The sequence below is a fragment of the Erpetoichthys calabaricus genome, chromosome 2, assembly GCF_900747795.2.
Source record: "Erpetoichthys calabaricus chromosome 2, fErpCal1.3, whole genome shotgun sequence".
NCBI classification, from domain to species: domain Eukaryota; kingdom Metazoa; phylum Chordata; class Cladistia; order Polypteriformes; family Polypteridae; genus Erpetoichthys; species Erpetoichthys calabaricus.
The window spans coordinates 31,972,676-31,977,731 of record NC_041395.2 but is presented as its reverse complement, the minus strand read 5'-3'; the positions used below and the strand labels follow the sequence as shown (position 1 = coordinate 31,977,731).

Sequence of the window (5,056 nt, the reverse complement as noted above, 5' to 3'; positions counted from 1 at the left end):
TAACTACAGGGTCACGGGGGTCTGCTGGAGCCAATCCCAGCCAACACAGGGCGCAAGGCAGGAAACAAACCCTGGGCAGGGCACACACACACACACACACACACACACACACACCAAGCACACACTGGGGACAATTTAGGATCGCCAATGCCCATAACCTGCATGTCTTTGGACTGTGGAAGGAAACCCACGCAGACATGGGGAGAGCATGCAAACTCCACGCAGGGTGGACCCGGGAAGCGAACCCGGGTCTCCTAACTGTGAGGCAGCAGCGCTACCACTGTGCCACCATGCCACCCTTGGGCAGATAAGTGGTAAATCAAATTAATTTAATGTAAATGGATGCAAATTATTACAAGGCAGGAAGTAAAAATGTCAGATTTGAATACACAATGAAAGTTTTGAAACTTGAGAGTGCCATTTAAGATAGTAGACTTGTCACTATCAACAAGCCATTAAGAAGGTTAACAAAATATTAGAACATTAGAACAATCTAGATGAGAACAGGCCATTCAGCCCAGTCCTATCCAATTAATTCTTCTAAAAAAACATCAAGGCTAGTTTTGAGAGTTCCTAAAGTTCTACCACACTACTTGGTAGCTTATTCCAAGTGTCCATCGCCAGTACAACTGCACGTTTGCAGGCCCCTTGTGTAACATGTCTGTCTCCCAATGGTTGATGCAGGGACCATTAAAAACTGGCCACTGACCTGGCCTTGTGCTCTTTTGTTGTCTTCTCTCCTCCAGAATGAGTTGGGTCCACCACTGAACCTGCCTGATGAGGGGAGGCCATCTGCTCCTAAACTGAACAACGAACGACAACGTCACTGCTTGATTACTGTGCTTGTATGTACTGAAGTGGCAGCTCCAGTTTCAATAAATGCTTTTTTCACTACAATAAAGTTGATTTTCTTGGAAACCAGGGCTCACCTCCTTCTCTCTTATGCAAATTGGGGATCCCCACATCACGAAGACAAAGGTGGTAAACGATTAATCTACTGTGTATAACAGAGTCGTGAGACTTTGTCTGGAGGATTGTGTGCAGATTTGGTCTCCATATTATAGAATAATAATCAATAAGACGGTCATTCAGGACGATGCCATAATAATGTGGAATTTAAAAAAGAAATTTTAACTTGGTTAATTAATTATTACCCTGTGTTTGGATTCAGCGGGTTGGAAAATTGAATTAAATATTAGTTTTGCCTTCAGCAATACAGGTAATTAATTAAATAATTCAGCAAACCTCCTATTTTATTTACCTTTCCATTCTCTGTTGTTGGCAATGGTGGTCTCAGCCTTTAGACTTGTATCAAGGTAACTGAGGCACACTCGTTATAAGAAACAGAATAATACAATAACAAAAGGATTATCAAAGTATAATAACTACATATATATATATATATATATATATATATATATATATATATATATACAGTAGGGCGGCACGGTGGCGCATTGGGTAGCGCTGCTGCCTCGCAGTTGGGAGACCTGGGACCTGGGTTCGCTTCCCAGGTCCTCCTTGTGTGGAGTTTGCATGTTCTCCCCGTGTCTGTGTGGGTTTCCTCCGGGCGCTCCGGTTTCCTCCCACAGTCCAAAGACATGCAGGTTAGGTGGATTGGTGATTCTAAATTGGCCGTAGTGTGTGCTTGGTGTGTTTGTGTGTGTCTTGCGGTGGGTTGTCACCCTGCCCAGGATTGGTTCCTGTCTTGTGCCCTGTGTTGGCTGGGATTGGCTCCAGTAGACCCCTGTGTTCGGATTCAGCGGGTTGGAAAATGGATGGATGGATTATTACAGTGAACTTCCTAAAGAAAGGGCCTGAGTTGGCTTGAAAGCTTGCATATTGTAATCTTTATAGTTAGCCGATAAAAGGTGTCATTCTGCTTGACTTCTCGTTGCATCTATAATGGCTAACACGGTTCAACACCCTACTACTACAGTGATTCCAACTGCTATTTTAAAATAAGCTCTTCAGCCCCTCCATTTTATCTGTTCTTTTTGCGTCTGTGAGGGTTTTCTGCTATATTACCAAATATATTCAGGTTAGGCTGTTAAAGGATGATTCCAAATTGGTCCTGTCAGTATGCATGTACTGTAAGTGGGCCCTGTGAAGAACTCGTGCAATGCCCCACCTGTTTAATTCCTTGATAAACATATGAAAAAAAACTAATTGGTTCAAAAGTTGTAATATTTATAGCTGTACTCACAAAGGTTTTATTAGAGGGGTACATCCAGACGGGACATGAAAGGGGTACAGAGTCACCTGCTACAGCAAAGCCATGTCTGACCTCTCCTCAATGGAAATGCAATATAAGAAGTGTTACTCAAGGCATGAAGGAATCTTTAAAACACACTTTCCACTGTTGACATCCTTGACCAAGATGTTGAAAGAGAGTTAGGGCCAACAATGGAGACATGAGCAAAGAAAAGCCACACTCCATTGTTCTGAATACCTTTCAAAGAAAGCTGCCACAAATGCGATACAGTGAGACATGCACTTGAAATCGTGTCACAATCCTTACACATTAATTTGTTTCTGCGGCATCATTTTACATAAGCTCACTGATTAAATGCTTAGGGACACCTGTACACCTGCTTATCCATGCAGTTATCTAATCAGCCAATCATGGGACAGCATTGCTATGCATAAAGTCATGCAGATACAGGTCAAGGGCTTTGGTTCATGTGCACATCAAACTACATAATGGGGAAAAAATCTGATCTGAGTGACGTTGACCGTGGCACGACTGTTTGAGAGTTTCTGTAACTGCTGCTCTCCTCTGATTCTCGTGCACAACAGTCTGTAAAATTTACTCAGAAAGGTGCAAAAAAGCAAAAAACACCCAGATTAGCGACAGCGAACTGATGGAAAGGCCTTGTTGATGAGAGGAAAACAGCCAGACTAATTTGAGCTGACAGAGAGAGACTACAGTAACTCAGATGACTATTCATTTCAAACTGGGTGAGTAGAAACGTATCTCAGAATGCACAACACGCCGAGCCTTGAGGCAGCAGAAGACCATGTTGGGTTCCACTCCTGTCAGCCAAGGACAGAAAGCAGAGGCTGCAATGGGCTCATCAAACCTGGACAGATGAAGACTTGAAACAAGTAGCCTGGTCTGATGAATCTCAATTTCTGCACACAGATGGTAGGGTCAGAATTTGGCTCCAACAGCATGAATCCATGCACTCAACATGCCTTATTTTAACAGTCCAGGCTGCTGCTGGTGGTGTAATGGTGCAAGGAATATTTTCTTGGAATATTTAATACCAATCCATCATTGCTTGAATGCCATGGCCTATTTGAGTATCGTTGCAGACCTTTATGTCTGTGGTTTACCCATCTTCTAATGGCTGCTCGCAAAAGTCTCAAAGTGATTTCATGAAGCTGGTGTTCTTCAGTGGCCTTACCAGTCACTGGATCGGAATCCACTAGAACATCTTTGGGATGCAGTAGAACAGGAGATTCCCAGAGGGAATTGTGTGATGCAGTCAGGCTAACATGGACCAGAATCTCAAACAAGTTCTTCCAACATTAAGGCTGTTTTGAGAACAAAAGGAGGCCCGACCCTCCATTAGTATAGTGATCCGAAAAATGTACTCAGCAAGTGTATATTGCATTGTTGTTCTATTTTTTGCACTATTGAACTAAAAGAAATAGTTTTTATCAAACTACGTTACAGTGACAATAAATTGAATTAGACTGAAGTCTTAATTCACTTAACTTAATTCACTTAATTAACGTAAAAATGTTTTCCTTGCTTACTTTTTAATTCTTTTCTTTCTTCCTAGATTATTGTATTGTACAAATGAATATTGATTTATTTTTAAATTGTATCAAATAAAGGTGTCTTAACTAACAAGGAAAATATTGTAAATTTAAAATGATTGCTATCCCTTCTTTTCTATTGTCCATGTTTTTAGTGACTAAGTGACATAAATTTAATACATGAAATGAAACTTTACAAATACATTTATACTGTACGCATACACATCGAAGAGGTCTCCTCCTTCCAGTCTTTACTGAGTTGTTATTCTCTGAAACTGCAATCTAAAAAATTAATTATTCTTCATTTTTGTAATTTGAATTAAAACACTCCAATGAGGAAGTGTTACTTTCCGTTACACTTTGCCTTACCTGTCGGCCACAACTGGCCACTAATTACATTGAGACACTGTCAAATATTACATCTGTCATATCATTCCTCAGTATACTAATATAACATGAAGGCGCTGCAAATGGTAAAAATAATCAAATGTTATTTAAGCAGCTTTGATTTTTTTTAAGGTTTCTTTGGAGATTTTCACGTCTAACTTGTTAAAAGGGATAGACTGTTCTGCAAATTAATGTTCATTTTCTATAAAGTTTAATACAAACTCACTCACTTTTAATGAAGTAAAGAACAGACATTTCACAGATTTTTACAATTCCAAGCTTAACAGAATAAATGTAAGATAGTCTCACCTCTGTTTGCATTCACTAGCATAAACTTGAACTCTGAGCCCGATCAAAGTTCATTGAGTAAATTATGACGTGACAGGCTGTTCAAAGCCCAAAGCCAACAGGATACAATCAAACCACAATTTTTTTTTTCTTATTAAATTTAATCAGAAGCAAATAACAATCCATACAATCCATACAATCAAATCAAATTTAACAAACCAAATTTCAACCACCACCCGAAAGAAAGAGAAGAGAGCCAGACAACAAAGCAAAGCGTTAAAAGCAGCAAGGAAGGAAGAGTATCCTTTCCCCGATATAGAAGCTTATTCTAAAATGTTAATGATTAGATCGTGTCACATTTTAAAAAGCTTTGAACAGATCCTTTGAGTGAGAATTTGATTTCAGGTAGTACAGAACATCACTTACCCCCTGACTTAAAAGTGGTGAGGTGGGATTCTTCCAGTTGAGCAAGATAAGTCTGTGTGCTAGTGGTGAGGTAAAGGCAATTACGATTTGTTTGTCCTTCTCCACTATAAACCCATCTGGGAGTCCATCAAACACAGCTGCTAGTGGGTCAGGAGGGATTGTGACACCAAGGCTGTCTGCTCATCAG

The 5,056-nt window shown here is 40.2% G+C and overlaps 1 protein-coding gene across 3 annotated transcripts in view; it reads right to left on the bottom strand.

Moving 5' to 3' along the window:
* The window catches only part of si:dkey-30c15.13 (uncharacterized protein LOC558731 homolog), a 191,242-nt gene extending 186,645 nt beyond the window's left edge, over nt 1-4,597 (bottom strand). Inside the window, exon 1 of one of the 3 annotated variants that reach the window (XM_051922419.1) lies at nt 4,465-4,597. The gene's annotated coding sequence lies outside the window, so the exon portion shown is untranslated. Of the gene's footprint in view, nt 1-3,410; nt 3,549-4,385; nt 4,421-4,464 lie in introns of those variants that run through there. The other 2 variants (XM_051922416.1, XM_051922417.1) reach the window with 2 other exon arrangements.
* Nucleotides 4,598-5,056: the final 459 nt, after the last annotated feature.